At 31.6% G+C, this 17220-nt stretch overlaps 1 long non-coding RNA gene across 1 annotated transcript; it reads left to right on the plus strand.

The window, feature by feature from the left end:
- The first annotated feature begins 11554 nt into the window (after positions 1–11554).
- On the plus strand, positions 11555–14553 carry LOC126886852 (uncharacterized). The gene is made up of 2 exons (XR_007698792.1): positions 11555–12241; positions 14130–14553. It is a non-coding gene; the product is annotated as an uncharacterized LOC126886852 (long non-coding RNA).
- Positions 14554–17220: the final 2667 nt, after the last annotated feature.

The raw sequence follows: 17220 nt of genomic DNA on the forward strand, positions 1-17220 counted from the left end.
TGGGCTTGTTTTATTTTTATAATACATATACCTTTCATACACAAAGTGGTGTAAAATCTCCATTCCTATTCGCTCACATTGACATTTTTGGATCTCACAATTTGGAGTTAAGCATATAATAAATGCGGATGCATATCAATCGAACTATTCAAAGCAGCAGCATCTAAGATCAAAATAGCCATGATGATTGCCAACGTTAGTCATGGAGATGGCACATAAAGAATAAGATAATAAATACATATTATGAACATAAACTGAGCGTACCTTCCGCGTTTCCTGACGACAGGATCTCTTAGGACTGGTTTCATGCGATCTCTTTCTAGCACATTCTAGCGAGAAACTAAGCGGGGGTTTATAGTGATTTATTGGCGTTTTCCCATTTATTATTCTTAATTCCTTAGCATTTAATATTTTCTATCCATGCAAATCTAACAATAAACTATTTCAATTAAAACATTTTAATTACCCTTCTAACTATCCCATACATTTACTAACTGATAATTTTGCAACAAATTGGTTGCTGGTCCTTCGAGGTATTTTCTATTATTTGATTTTCTAAATGTAGGAAGGTGAGAGCATTGTATTATTTCAATTACTTTCTTTTATAAATATGTAGATAGAACCCCATATAGCACACAACGCACAACGTCCGATGGACGTCCATTTAAAGTCCAAACGTCCATGGACCAAAACTGGACGTAATGTACGTATATTACGCGACGTCCATCGGACGTTTGCTTTCAACGTACATTGGACATCAATTTGTGGTCCATGGAGATTTTACACAAAACGCGATTATTATTATGAGTAATTATTAGCTTCTTGTTTTAATCAAAGCAATATTAGTAGAATATAAAAAGCTTCCAATAAATGCAGTCACATATTTCCTAATATATAATCCTAATAATATTAGACGATGATAAAATGATCGTAAACTTTTTCAGTATAACAGAGCTACATCGGTAATTATACGCCTTACAAGAATTAGACACTACTAATTTAAATCTTAAATGTGCATTTGTAACTGTTAAATTTCCCGCCTTGCAATATTTCTCCGCCATCGAATGTCTTTTTAGTTACCAACAGTGTTGCCAGAGAAATTTTTTAAATGCACTGGTATGACTGAAATGGTGACACAAAATGTACTAAACCAACACATTTTGTACAAAAACTAAAAAAAACGTCGTTTAATGTTATTTGAAGCAAATTGCTTAGATCACAAAATTTGAGGTGTTTACTTTAAGATACTTTAGTATCAAAAGTTTGGTTGTTAATTTATTGCATCAAATTGGTACAATTGTACCAACTCTGGCAACGCTGGACGCTGGTTACCAACTTGCCCGGCGCGGCGTATTTCATCTTCATGACTTCATCTCTATTCTTCATGCTCTATACTCTGGGCTAATTAGCAAAATACAAAGAAAAGTTATTTACGCAATCGAATCTTATAATTGTGTATATTAATAAAATAGGTATGCAAAGTCCGCAGATAGTGTGCTACTTTTTTTATAAACAAAATGGCGCCCGAAAATCGTGTTTTTCAATTTTTGATCTATAACTCCAAAGATTTTAACTTTACACCAAAAACACCCAAATAAAAATTCACCGTAATTAAATTCTGCATAGAGACGTGTTTTTCCCGATTTACTTCGACGAAAATTTTCCCCGGAAAATGCTGGATTTTCCAACAGAATATTTAATTTTTAACTAAAATTTTAGATAAGTAATTGTTAATCAATAATTAAATAACTTAGTAATATAAAAGCTCTTTTCGTATAGATTATAAGTCCTGAGGCCAATGGAAATTGAATGAACAGTTTAGCAACAATTGAATTGTTAATTAAAAATTTACAGTCGCTATAATAACCACAATAATTATGATACATAAGAATAACTATGATTTTTGTATAAAAGTATACTGTACCTATCTAATGTACATTACAGAATTGAAATTGGACTATTTAGGCGGCCTCAGGAATATTGTAAAATTATAAACAATTTTTTGGCTTATAAACAAATATAATATCTCGGAAAATATTAAATTAAATTAAACGATGAAAACGGTATTGGAAAAAAGCGGCAGGACGCTTCTTCTAAAAGAAAAAAACGTTTAATTGCGATGAGTGGTTTCTGAGATACAACCGGTCAAAGTTGACCGGCATTTACGGCAAAGATATAAAAAATAGGATCATAATTTTCCAACAGCCACCTTTTTATTTTTGTTCTATTTCTCCACACCAATTTTCATATCTTTAAAATACTCATAACATATATTATTATAATAAAAACTATCGATATTACGAGTGAAAATTGCCAAAAATAGCAAAATTCCAATAAAAAATTACGTTGGAGAAAATGTAATCTCAAAGTTCAAAATCGGTATACGTTAAAAAAAATGCATTTTCTCGGCTTCCCATGGAGCAATTTTCATTATTTTTTTGGTCCCAAGTAACTCGAGTAGAGCCATCTAACTGACTACATAGAAAAGAAAACTACATATTTTTTCCAGTTGTTTACAACAATTGTTGTAAACAATCTTTATTTAAACAAATTAAAAATTTTTGTTATAATAAATAAATAAATTCATTATAACAAAAGAAAAGCAAGTTTGACATTTATTAATGCGTTAGTTAGATGGCTCTACTCGAGTTACTTGGGAACAAAAAAGAATGAAGAAAATTGCCCCATGGGAAGCTGAGAAAATGCATTTTTTAACGTATACCGATTTTGAACTTTGAGATTAAATTTTTTCCAACGTAATTTTTTATTGGAATTTTGCTATTGTTGGCAATTTTCACTCGTAATAACGATAGTTTTTATTATAATAATATACGTTATGAGTATTTTAAAGATATGAAAATTGGTATGGAGAAATAGGACAATAATAAAAAGGTGGTGGTTCGAAAATTATGATCCTATTTTTTATATATTTGCCGTAAATGCCGGTAAACTTTGACCGGTTGTATCTCAGGAACCACTCATCACAATTAAACGTTTTCTCTTTTAAAAGAAGCGTCCTGCCGCTTCTTTCCAATACCGTTTTCAAGATTTAATTTAATTTAATATTTCCCGAGATATTCTATTTGTTTATAAGCCAAAAAATTATTTATAATTTTAAAATATTCCTGAGGCCGCTTAAATAGTCCAATTTCAATTCTGTAAAGTACATTAGATAGGTACAGTATATTTTTATACAAAAATCATAGTTATTCTTATGTATCGTAATTATTGTGGGTATTATAGCGACCGTAAATTTTTAATTACCATCAATTCAAATGTTGCTAAACTGTTCATTCAATTTCCATTGGCTTCTGGACTTTTAATCTATATACGAAAAGAGCTTTTATATTAGCGAGTTATTTAATTATTAATAAACAATTACTTATCTAAAATTTTAGTTAAAAATTAAAGATTTTGTTGGAAAAACCCACATTTTCCGGGAAAACATTTCGGCGAAGTAAATCGGGAAAAACACGTCTGCAGAATTTAATTACGGTGAATTTTTATTTGGGTGTTTGTGGTGTAAAGTTAAAATCTTTGGAGCTATAGATCAAAAATTGAAAAAAACACGATTTTCGGGTGCCATTTTGTTTATAAAAAAAGTAGCACACTATCTGCGGACTTTGCATACCTATATTATTAATATTTACAATCATAAGATTCGATTCTAGCAATAAGATTGCTGTTAAATAACTTTTCCCAAAAATGGCCTATTCTCCGATAATCTGCCCAGACTGCTAAACTAAACAATTTTTCTATGTGCATGCTGCTGCATACGCCCATTAACTGAATCTCGTTTTTATTAAATTATTACATACAATATAATTCATCCTGTGATAATACCTTTGTGTTTGCTGTTTATCGTGCATTAATGAAGTTCATATAATAAAGTTGTTTAGTAAAGAAAAATAAAAAAAATCTCTTGTGTAATATTTTAATGTATAAGTTTTAGTATTAAAGGAACTATTTCCTATAAATGCTTTTTGCCATGTATTCACAAAATTATAGATACTAGATTGCTTTGTGAAGTGGGCTAAAAATGTCCATAAGACGTACATTGAATGTACATCAGATGTACATTGAATGTACATAAGGCGTACACTGAAAGCTCCAACAACGTACACTATACGTTTGTTGCGGACGTTCTATGGACGTCCAATTTTGTGAACTCTGGACGTTCGTTGGACGTCCATTGTACCTTAGCGGGACGTCCATTGAACGTTCCAATGTACACAGATGTACGTCCATTGGATGTTCATAAAACGTACTTGTGCTATCTGGGACCCGCCTCTTTCTCCTACACAAATTTTATTTAAAAATTGACGTGGCGCGCGTAACACACTCAAAATCGCCTATTGCTTCAACGGTTCAATCCACACAAAAAGTGCTACTAAATATTTTTCTTCAAAATTATCCCAGCTAAATTTTTGCTTGGAACATTTCTTTCTACGGCGTATTCTTGGTAAATCGATGTTTTATTCCGTTTCCTCCTATACGAGAGGGGATTTTACGGCGAAGCCCGGGGAGGGTAGGAGTGGCTAACTTTTTTACATCTTTTTTGAGGTTCTAAAATTAACATTCTCAGCGAAAGTCAGCCTGTTCGTGTATGGTTTTTAGGGGAGTGCAATTAGAACGAAAACATGCATTGTTTCGGAAAAATTCAAACAAGCTTATATTTTTCTAAAACTTTTTTATTAGTTTATATACATGTTAAAGTAAAAAGTTCTACTCGCAGATTTGGCCGCTAATTGTTTATAATTAAACAATAACAATTGTTTTGTATAAATAATTTTAAAAATATTAAATTCATCATTTTACTTTGATCAAATATGTTTCTATTTTGTTTTTGATTATGCTGAATCCGAATATGGCATTGCAATTTGAAAATTCTTATACAGAAGCTCTTATATAGTGTCTGCGTAGCTAGGAACCACATGGAAAACTTTTTTATTACCAATTTTACAAAAAAAAGTTATTCTTAATAAAATGCTCTGGATAGTCAAAAATCTAAAACTCAACCATCAGATATCAAATTTTATCAATTTTATACAAGTTATGTCAAAAATATGAATTTCGTTAAAGAGTAAAGTACCTACCTTTATATTCCAGAATACCAAAAAATGCTATTACGAAAAGTTGTTTGAAATTAGAAACTACGTCTAAATATACAATTACATCATTCTAATCGAAAAAAAAAAAATTAAATTTTTTCTCAAATTAGGGATACTAATCATCATTTTATTACAATTATATAACTATTTTATTATCACTTTAACGAAAAAAAGTTATTCGTCATAAAATGCTCTTCCTGGTCTAAAATGTAACATACAACTATCAGATATCAAACTTTATTAATTTTATACGAGGTATGTAAAAAATATGAATTTTTCTTAAGATGCCTTTATTATTCACATTACATATTTTAATTAGAAGGATGTAATTGAACACTAAAACATTTTTTTAAATTCCAAACAACTTTTCTTAATAACAATTTTCGATATTGTGAAATGTAAAGGCACTTTACTTTTGAGTGAAATTCATATTTTTTGACATACCACGTATAACTTTAATTAAATTTGATGATTGCATCTTAGATTATATACGATTCAGAGTATTTTATAAAGAATAACTTTTTTTCGTAAAACTGATAATAAAAAAGTTATCAATAGGTTCCAAGTTACGCAGACATATTGTATAAGAGCTAAAAAAAATTTTGTTTGCTGAACATTTATTATTGTTGAAGCTTATTATTAAATGTATCTTAGGTAAGTTTTACAGAAAAAAGTTTTGATCTCTTTGTATAGACATTTTTTTAGCTGGTAATTTTCGGTTTTTGTATTACATTTTTATCTTTCTTAATTTTCTTAAAAAGAAATAGTTTATTTCATTTTTAAAGTAAAATAATTTAGTACATTTTAAAGATTACATCCTAAGCATTAAAAAAGCACTTATAAAACTGTAATAGATCTGTTGAAACTTGATTAATAGTCTTAAATTGGTGGTAATTCTATAAAACTACGAAGATTTCAAAAATTACATTTTTTGAGACGTCATATTTGAATTAAATTTTTGAGGTTTTTTTGAACGAAACATCATTTAGTGATACGCTTGAAACGTAAGTTGTGCAAAATTGAGAGTTTTATAAGAAACATTTTATTAGTTACACATTTTTAAACAAAATTCATGTAAGGCTCACTTTCCGCCCACACCGTACTTATTTTACACCGTACATTTTATTTCTTTATATTATAACCATAAGATAGCTTAATTATTCTTCTTTCCTGTTCAATTTGTAAAATTTCATTTAATCCATCAGTTAAATAATTACATTAAAATAACTCAAGCGTGCACTTCGCTGTACGTTAGTTTACAGTGCGCCAATGTTTGTGAGAAGGGTGACTTTAACGTTATAAATAAAAAATTATAGAAGATACAGATTTAATTTTAGAAAATTCTTTATATAAGGTTTTTTTTGTAAAATTTTCTGAATGTTTCAATGGTCAAGTCTTTTCTAAAATTTATATTTTCGGAGTTATTTAAAAAAACATCTAATTTCGTAGTTCATTTGTTTAATAAAAAATGAAGCACCCACTTCTCGAGTAGAACTTTTTGATATGTTGTTTATTAAACATTTCTTAATGAAATTACAAAAAGTTCTATCTTGTTTGATTTTTTCCGAAGTGAAAATCTATTTATAAAAACTCCCCTATTTGTAATGCTTTGTATATACCGAATGCGCACTGCCTCCACGTAGAAGAATCGAAACGTATTGGCTCCGTGCGTCTCCCCTCTACTTACAGTCACGTGACACGCTGTCAGATTTTGTCAGGACGTTTTAACATTGAGTCTTATGGGATTATTTTGTTAAACTTGAATATTTTATTTTGTAGTGATAATAACCGAATACAATTGTTAGAACTCATTAGTTATTAATTTATACTGTAATTTATAGTGCAACAAAAATATTTTCTTTTTCGTTAATAAAGATTTATTGACATAAACTGCGATAGTGAGGTTATGTATACAAAATCAAACTGATAATCAATATTGGAAATAGAAGAATTTATATCAGGTTAAGTGCGTTTTTATTTTCTGTTTATATTAATACATAATATCACTAGCGGGACACGGCATTTTTTTTAAATGTCTCATTTAAACATACACAAAGCGTCCTGATAAAATTTCAAAAAACCGCCACCATGAGCAGGTCGGTCGATTTTGCTTTGACACTTTGTTAACGCTCAGAGCGAATACGCGTTCGATCTACCTCTCACCATGAAGCAGCCAAGTTAAAGAGAGGTGATCATTAAAAATATAAGAGCAAGCCAGCGAGGAACAACAGTGAGTATTGCAGCGCAGTGAGCTCTGGCTCTGGACTCCCCCCGGCTAACTAATGTACTGAGTTAGTAAGCAAATTATTGGGGTGCGACGTATTGAGTCGGAGCCTGCCACACAGCGTTACTGCATTGCAGGATTACTTCGTTGGGACAGAGTCGTTGCACGGGTCTGTGTGTATGGTTGTTGATGTTGAGTAGTTATTCCGTATTGAGGAATAGCGTGATTGCTTCCAGTGGCGGCCGGTCAGGGTCGGCAGTGCCGACCCACACATTGTATATTTTCTAAATATTTAATTTAATCAGAGTTGATGACATTTGTTTCTGTAAAATAAAAATAATATCTGTGAGATAATACAGACTAAATTGTATTCATTGTTTTTAAAATAATTCGATCAATCCGATACGTTAAGTGATCCCTGCCCGTAAGAAACTTTTCAAATAAATAAAGTTATTTATAGTGTAATTTCTTGTGTGTTTTATTTATATTTTATGCCGAGAGAGAAACGTGAAAGTGTGACTTTTCTTATTAATTTATTTGACAACTTATAAAAACAATATACTAATCGTAAAACTAAACTAGATATATGGTTACCCACAACAACGGATTATATGTAGTGTATATACTAGATTCTAGTGTCCCAACATTGTCCGGACCCAGGAATCAGGTGGCAGTGAATCTATGTGGAGTCTTCAATGTTCTTCCATACCTTGACTTTTTAACCTTTTCTGACTTATCTTGTTCTGTTGATTCTTCTTTGTCTTCTCTTAAATTTTCTTGAATATCACTGATAGGTAGTTCAACTCTATATTGGCCATGAGCCGATGGGTAGAGGGGATTTGACAGCTTTCTCCAGCGCTGTTAGTGGCAGTTTTGTGCATTTATCTGATAAATTTAAATGGCGCGCCATGGGTAGAGGAGAGGGGATTTGACGGTTTTCGCCACAGCTGTTAGTGCAACGTTGCCACATTTAGTAGATTTCTACTTTTTTGGTAGATTTTTGATATTTTTTAAAAAATTCTAGTAGGCAATATTTTTTAGTAGATTTTTGGTATATTTCAACATTTTCTTATGACTAAAATAAAATTTGCTTTTTAATAGTATTTACCCCATTTCTAAATTAATTTTTAGACATTTTGTTACAATTTCCCAATGTCTTTACCGAAAATAAGATTCAGGGGTGGGATTCTGTGTACAATCGCTAACACTAGGTTTGTTCCAACACGACCGAGAACCGTCAGGAAACGGTAACGATCCTGCGCAGTAAAGAAAATCCGTTCCAACAAAAATATGATCGTCATCGGATCGTCCTTCCCACTGTTCCAACAAGAATTGTGATCTTTCGGTGACGGTTTCGTGATGATCATTTCAGTAATCGGGCAAATGCATAATGTGCTGGTTGGACTGACTTGAGCACTAGGATTTAATTCTTTAAATTTTTTGAGCCTTTGATCGACTAAAATCACACAAGCTGTCACCAACAAAAATGACAAATATATGATTACCGTCATGGGACGATAACTGGGCGATACAATTACGAACATGCGCACAACAAACGGTACAAGCAGTTTCGTGACGGTTTTTGGGCCGTCCAAAAGTTCATGTTGGAACAAACCTACCGCCGACCGCTTTCTATCAATGTCAATATATTTGAATTTTTAGTTTTAATTCAAATATTTTCTTGTTTTACAAGTGTCACTTCAGCATCAACTAGCAAAACTAGAAAATAATTCAATTAAAACTAAAAATTCAAATATTTTCACGACAATTGACATCGATAGAAAGCGAAGTGTAGATATCTACGGTGCACGGAATCTAGCCCCAGGACGTAGATGATGAATATTAAACAGAAATGAAACTGGATTCTGGTGTAACAAACTTGCAGATTTCAAGTAGCAGTGCAATCAGTACCTATTTCAGGTGTTATTGAAGAGTTCTGGTATTCGGTGGTCGGTGAGCCTGTTAGAAGCTAACGATGGAAAACTAAAATATCTAAGGCCCGGTCTTTTCACCTCCGAATAAAAGTTATTCGGAGGTTATTTGACAGATTTACATGTAATCTGCCGGATAAACTTCCTAATAAATATTTATTCGGAGGTGAAAAGACCGGGCCTAATTATAATATATGTAACTTTGCAAAACAACAAATGTTGTGTTTGCGTGTTTCTAATGTAAAATGCGAAATAATTGTTTGAAGAATGTGATCCAGATATGCAGATGTTAAAATCAGTGGATGACAAAATATTATATATAAATATTAAATATGAAACTGATAAAAATTAATTATAGTTGGTCATTTTGTTCCCCAGTTAAAATATAAAAAAGTTTGGTTTTTGTTTACAAACAGTCATATTAATTTCTAGTTAAACTCCCTCTGTGGCTCAGTAGTAAGAGCGCCTACTTTTGGATCGAAAGGTCCGAATGGTCGTGAGTTTGAATTTCACCAGGGTAGAGAATTTTTCGTTTATTATAAATTAATAAATGAAAATAGTTTCTATCCTTGGGGATCGGTACCCACCGGAGGGACCGCAGACGTTCGGATACAATTAGCGTCTCTGCAAAGACAATGACATCGACTTTCCAAAGTAACAAGACACTTACTCAACACACACACTACACATAAAGTCTACTTTACACTACATGATTTATCACGTGATTTATCATATGATTTTGCCATGACGAGCCGCATGACAATGCTTATGATAAAACACAATGCTTATGGCAAAATCATATGACAAATCACACAGTGTAAACATGTAAATTTTACTCCATGGCCAAATCATATGACAAATCACATGATAAATCATGTAATGTAAAGTCGACTTAACACTAGCTACCTAATTGGTAAAATCCACTGTACCATCACCATGCCAATGCCCATTAGTTGTCGAGGCATTAGCTAAATAAAAAAAATTTCTAGTTAGTCAGCTGTTATTTTTATTATAAAAAGTCATAAATTATATACAAATATATTAATAAAGTTTTATAGTATATTTTAGTTTTTGATAAGTAGATTTTAGTAAGCTAAACTTACAGTAGATTTTATAAATAAAATGTGGCAACGCTGTGTTAGTGGCAGTTGGCAGTTTTGTTTTGTGCATTTGATAAACTTCACAAACTGAAATGGCGGGTAATATGGATTTTTCAAAAAAGAAAACAAGATATTGCAGCTGTTGTATTGATTCATGTAAAAATATTGAATATAACAGTACTGGATGCAGTTATTATATTCGGAAACATTGCGTACATGTCCTGTATCAACTAAATCCTTTCCTTTTTTGGTGTTGCTGATTGAAATTGGATATCATGGGAAATAAGACTGAATCCAGTATAATGTTTAATATCCATTTTGATAGAATTCAAACAAATTACAATTCATACAAATTGCAAATTTTAATAATCAAAGCAGTAAGCACACAAAAATAAACAGAGGTAACCTTTAAAATGTTAAATAATTCATATAAACTTATTCTTTTTCTCAATGGTCTCTTGCGTAAGCAGTCATCCAGTCTCACGAACTTATATATTAAATATTATAATTATAATGAATAAAATAAAAAAACATAATTAATTTTACTATTAATTCTGTGTATTCGTTTAGTAATCAGGTAACAATAATATTTCAGTTCATAATTTGTGTCTTTCTAGATAAGTATCTATTTTTCTCGTTTTGTATATTTCACATACATAAATTTTATCAGAAAAGTATAAGTTTCAAACCGCGAGATAGCGCTACCGTCGAAACTCACAGCCAATAGTCGTAGACATGGACGAACCAATACACCATTTTTTGTCTTTACTTTTGCGACCCTTTGGATGCCATCTTGCCCAGAATATACTTCAATGATTTTGCCCATGGGCCAGTTTATTCTTTTGGCGTTGTCGGAACCAACCATTACTACATCACCAACCTTCACAAAATCTTCTCTTCTTTGACCATAATTTACTAGTTCCGCAAGGTATTCTTTCCTAAATCTGTCGCGTAACATTTGCCTTAAATTTTGAATATGACGAAACCTACCTTTAAAAAATTCTGAATCCACGATGTCTAAATCAACAACCTCATCGGAATTACCCTGTAATGGCTTTAAAAAACTTGATGGGGTTAAAACCTCAAACTCATCGACTTCAGAAACATAGGTAAGTGGTCTTTGATTTATCACCGACTCTATGTCACATAACACTGTGTACAGCTCTACATAATGCAACGATGCTTTCCCCAGTTGTCGGCGCAAAAGTTCTTTTACTACTCATGCCGAGAGAGAAACGTGAAAGTGTGACTTTTCTTATTAATTTATTTGACAACTTCTAAAAACAATATACTAATCGTAAAACTAAACCACAGTATAGGAGAATCAGTAAGCTCACTCGTCAAAAAATTTGTTCCATGCGCGAAGTTGACCAAAATTCGTTTCACCGTGCGCATCCGATAAAGCGGATCGGATACGTTTGCTACGATTGGTCGGGAGTCGGAGTCGGGATCGTGTCGTGTCATTCATCATCTGATTTTCTTTTGAGAATTTTTTGAGGTTGTGTTTGGGAATTGGATTGTTTTGGTTAATTTACTACTTTGTTCTCATATTAATAATATATATTATGTACGTGTAAAATATTATGTGCTGTGAATGTGATATTATTTTCTTAAATCAATAAAATGGAAATAAAGCAAGCAGAAAATAATTTTTACAAAGAAGAATGTAAAATTAAAATCGAAAATTCTGGACAACCTGTGTGATGCTGTAATAGTTCCTATTCTGTTAAAACTTTAAAACTGAGATAGAGTAGAGACTGTAGAGAGTCTTTAAAACTGATAAAAGTAGTTATTTCTATGGTGGAAATTTTTTGGACCAAATAAATAGTGAAGACATCAAATAAAAGGAGGATAGATAATTCATGTCCAAAAATGGTAAGTTTTTCTGATTATGTTTCCATAGGTCTCTGTAGTAAAATTAAATTAATTAAACATTAACACTTAATTAACTCATGCAAAGGCCAATTGTAGTGAACTACGATCGGAGTTTCCATTATTAACATGGAGTTGACACATGTAGTATGTACTCCTTCACTCCTTGTATGTACTTACATATTTCAAAAGCTAGGTACACACTTTCCAAAAAGATCAAGATCCAATTCACTGTAGAAAATACCTCATATATTTGTATAAGTTATTTTAAGGTATTTAATTTTAATCAACATTATGATAGTTCACACTAAAAAATTCGTGTAAAATATTAATATATTTGGAAATAACCATATACCTAGTCGGTTTGCTAAACTCAGACACAACTGGCTAGTGATATTAGTCGGTATTTCTTTTGTTTTTGGCCAATTTTGAGAAAATTGGCAAAATTACTAACTATTTAGTAATTATTTTTTTTTTGCCAATTTTACTAAATTGGCAAAATTACTTACTAAAATCAGTAGCCAGTTGTGTCTGAGTTTAGCGAACCAACTATATCAATAAAACAATCAGGATTTCTTAAAATGTAGTATGTTAAAGATGTCAGTTTTTTCTAAATAATAACAATAAATACAGAGCATCTATATTCATTGATAATAACTTATTTATTATTTACAACTATTCTTATTTTGACCTGATCTATGAATGATGTATAAGCAGACCTTATGATTCTAATGCCCGCATTACACGAGGCTAGATTTTCAAGCTAGCGCTTTTAAACAAGCAGGTTAGTATTACTAGCTCCATGTATACAGAATTAGCTTCGCATGTAGGCTAGTATGCTAATGAGAAAGACAGTAAATCAGTGTCTTAAGCTAGGATCGGCTAATAGCAGTATAGCGGAGTTGTATTTTGTTAAGCTCCCTCTCTATTGGTTTTATTATCTTGGCATGTGTACCACCCTCGTCTGGCCCACAAAGCTAGTGTTTTTAAACGGCAAGCGCATAATGTCGACCTGTTTTATTTTTTTAAAGAGATAACCACATACTTCTAAAACTCTTGCTGGTAAAGCGTTTTTGTGTGTGTTTTGTGTATTGGCACTGGTTTTCACAACCAACTGGCCAGTCAATTTCATAATGATTTTTTAGACTATAACTTATCACTAACTCAGGGGAGTAATATGTAGTGTGTATGTTGAGTAAGTGTCTTGTTACTTTGCAAAGTAGACGTCATTGTCTTTCCAAAGAGACGCTAATTGTATCCAAACATCTGCAGTCTCTCTGGTGAGTACCGATCCCACAAGGACAGAAATTACTTTCATTTATTAATTTAAAATAAACGAAAAACCCTGGTGAGATTCGAACTCACGACCATTCGACCTGTCGATCCAAAGGTATGCACCCTGATCACTGAGCCACAGAGGGGGTTAGTATGCTGTCGTTGACAGTTGTTGATCTCGCAATAGTACAGTGACTGGCTGAAAATTTTCCAGCCACATGTAAACCGTTCTAGCATGCGCCAAGCCAGGACAGTAACTCAAGCTAGGATACCAGGATATCTAGCTTGCTATCCTAACTTGAATAACTAGCCTCGTGTGATCCTGGCTTAAGGGTTCAAAGATAGAGGGAAGTTACTAGGAATTGACAACTTCTCTGGTAGCAGGCCCAGGTTGACACAGAATTGTCAAGCTAATTATGATAATGATGTTATTTATGAAGTTCATAAAAAACTATTAAAAGATAATAAGTGATAATATGGTTTTTTTTTCAAAAATAATGAAGGTGGATCAAAATCAGTATGGTGGACTATCATTCGGTTATGATTGTGATTTTGTAGTTTGTTCACATAAGTGAAAATAAATAATTATATTCTTTAAACTTAATTTTTGTTTTAGATTTTCTTCATAATAAATGAAGAACTGAAGTTATTGTAAAACCAGTGGCTGGACATTCTCCTGTCAAGAAGAACAACCGATTAAGCAAGTGTGCAGAAGAAACAATGAAATTGTGAAATTTGTTTTAGGTTATTTACCTGTGTAGATTATTTGAAAAAACATTTAAGAGCACACACTGGAGAAAAATGTGAAATCTGCGTTAAGCAATTTTCTCTAAATTCTCGTCTAAATCGACATAAATATATGATAGTTCATACTCGGGAAAAATCTCACAAATGTGAAATCGTTTACCACTGTGTGTCATATGAAAGCACATTTTAGAACACACAGTGGTAAAAAACCTTATGAATGCAACATTTGTAGTAAGCAATTGTTGACTGCAAAAACAAATTTAAATAAAAAAGTGACAAAGATGTGACAGAAATTTATTGTCTTCTTAGTTTTTATACCCTCAATCAGCTTGTAAATAATGTTCTTTTAAATGTACTTTAGTTCATCCTCATTTTTGCATATTTTCATTTTTAATTTGTCACATGTACCGCATGTATCTTTCTTTATGTTTCTTCATACTGATAATCAGACTGTAAAACATGTTTTCATATATTTTACAATTAATAAAATTATCTGGATACATCTTCTAAGCTTCATAAATATGTAACAGTGAGAGTGTAGAGTGAAGGTAAATATTTCCTTGATGACTGCCTTCTTTTCATATGTATTCATATTCAAAATTTGTTTTTCTACACATTCTTTAATTTTCACTTATTATAATAAAATAATGTTATTAGTTAATTCAAACACACACTTTTATTTTGCAATAATAATCACAACGATGACACAACACTGTAGACTAATTTATAGGTTGTGTATGTTAAGTTGGTTGCTTATTACATTAAAATCTAACCATTAATAAGAGTACAAATCAAGTTGTCTCATTATTCACTAATAGATATAATGATATAGGCTGTACTAAAAGGAATATGTTGACATATCCCTTTGTACACTAAACTTTCTATACTATTTTGTAAGTACCTCTTTTGGAACAATCAACCTAACATACAATTTTTAGCTACAATGGCTTGTCCCCTTTTACCAACTTGAAATGGCGGCTCATTTTCTTCTTCTGCCGTAAGTTCGCTATAGTACTCATGCCATCTTTGTGTTTGCTCTTCTGTTGTTGTAAGCAGTTGTCCTTGTTTGTCTTTTAGTGGTGTGTCACTGTTGACATTCTTATTTGCAAGATGTTTAGTGGTTTTATATAGCTCTCTCTGATTATTTGTTTCGGCTACCTCTTCTGCTAAGCGTGCCATCTCTGTCCATTCTCTTTTGTAATTCCCAGCACTCTTTTACTTGTCGTAATTCTCCTAATTCCTTTTACTTGTCCTAATTCTCATAATTCCTTTTACTTGTTTATTTATATCTGCATACTCTTGGGTTATTCTGATTTTATCTTCTAATTTTTGTATTCTATTTAGTTCGGCCTTTAAATCCTTTCTCTTTTTTATCAGTTGCCATGTGTTATCACCTAGCCACTCTGTTTTCTTTTCTCAGTTGTAGCCCAACACTTCTTGTGCAGTTTGGTGTACAGCCTCTTTGATTATCTCCCATTTGTTTGATATATTTGTCTGTGTGTTGTTTACAGTTTCTGTGTTCAACTTTATTTTGTTACTCCACATTTTTTGGGTTTCACTGTCTTTCAGTCGTTGTATATTATCTTCGTTTGTTATATTGTTTACTCCCTCTTTTGGCCTTGATTTTTACTTTTATTTCCGCTATTAGTAGGTAATGATGACTTCCTACATCTGCTGATCTTTTATTTCGTACACCTAGAAGGATACTTCTCCATTTTTTATTAATTAAGATGTGGTCTATGTGATTTTGCGTTTTATTATTTGGTGAGATCCAGGTTATTTTGTGGCAGTCTTTGTGTGAGAAAAACGTTCCTCCAATGACAATATTGATTTCTAGGCTAAGTTCTATAAATTTCTCTTCATTGTTGTTTCTTTTCCCTAGTCCATATGTTCCCATGCATTTTGCCACTCCCTTACTGTATTTGCCAACTTTCGCGTTCAGATCTCCCATGACTATGAGTATATCTCCTTTGGTCAGCTTTCCGATAGTATCTGTTAATTGTTGGTAGAAATTTTCTTTCTCATCTTCTGTAGGTGCGTAACATTGAATAATGGTTTAATAACAATAATAAATTTAATAATAATAAATAAATTGAGGAGAAATCTGTAAATTTATTAAGATTAGATAACAACAGAAGCTAAATATTTCATTACTTACAACTAATTAATATAAATTTTCTAAAAATATGTTGAACATTGACTTACTACATACCAATTGGATTTATTTTGACATATTTGGGAATTATGGTAATTGGAGTAATTTTTATTTCAATAGAATTAACTATTTGAAATGGGAAATAAGCCACAATTTAACTAAAAAATGGTTTTAATAACGTTTTGACGTCCACATCGGATGTCGATGTCAAAAACAAAATATTAATGTTTAATTAATATTTTGTAATACCATTAATATTTTGTATTTTGATAACGACGTCCGATGCGGATGTTGTAACGATAATAAAATCATTTTTTTTTATTAAAATTGGGGCTTATTTCCAATTCAGAATAGTTAATTACAAAAATGCCACAAGGAAATGGCTTGAGAACAACATTTTAATAAAACGTTATCTAATATTGATTTTTTTAGTGAACAGGTCAAAGTAAACAAGAGAAAGTATTTACAATTTTTTTTAAGGTGTAAAGGTACTATTAATACTAGAAAATAATAAAACAGATTTCTCCTGAAGAAGTTTCTCCAGATGTTGGTATTTTGGAGGTTACTCATCTCGTCAAAAGTAGTAGATATTCGTTGCTGCTTTTGAGAATAGGGCAGTTCACGTGTTCTCACATCCTCACATGAAAATTCTTAGTGGGGAAAAACCTCACAAATGTGATTTTTTCTAAGCAGTATACTACTGCAACTCATTTGAAATTACTTTGAAAAAATAATGTGAATTTGATTTAATATTCTTACTAGTATGGTTTGAAGTGGTCTTAAAACCGTTTAAGAACACACTGAA

Source organism: Diabrotica virgifera, chromosome 6 (assembly GCF_917563875.1).
Source record: "Diabrotica virgifera virgifera chromosome 6, PGI_DIABVI_V3a".
Classification (NCBI taxonomy): Eukaryota; Metazoa; Arthropoda; class Insecta; order Coleoptera; family Chrysomelidae; genus Diabrotica; species Diabrotica virgifera.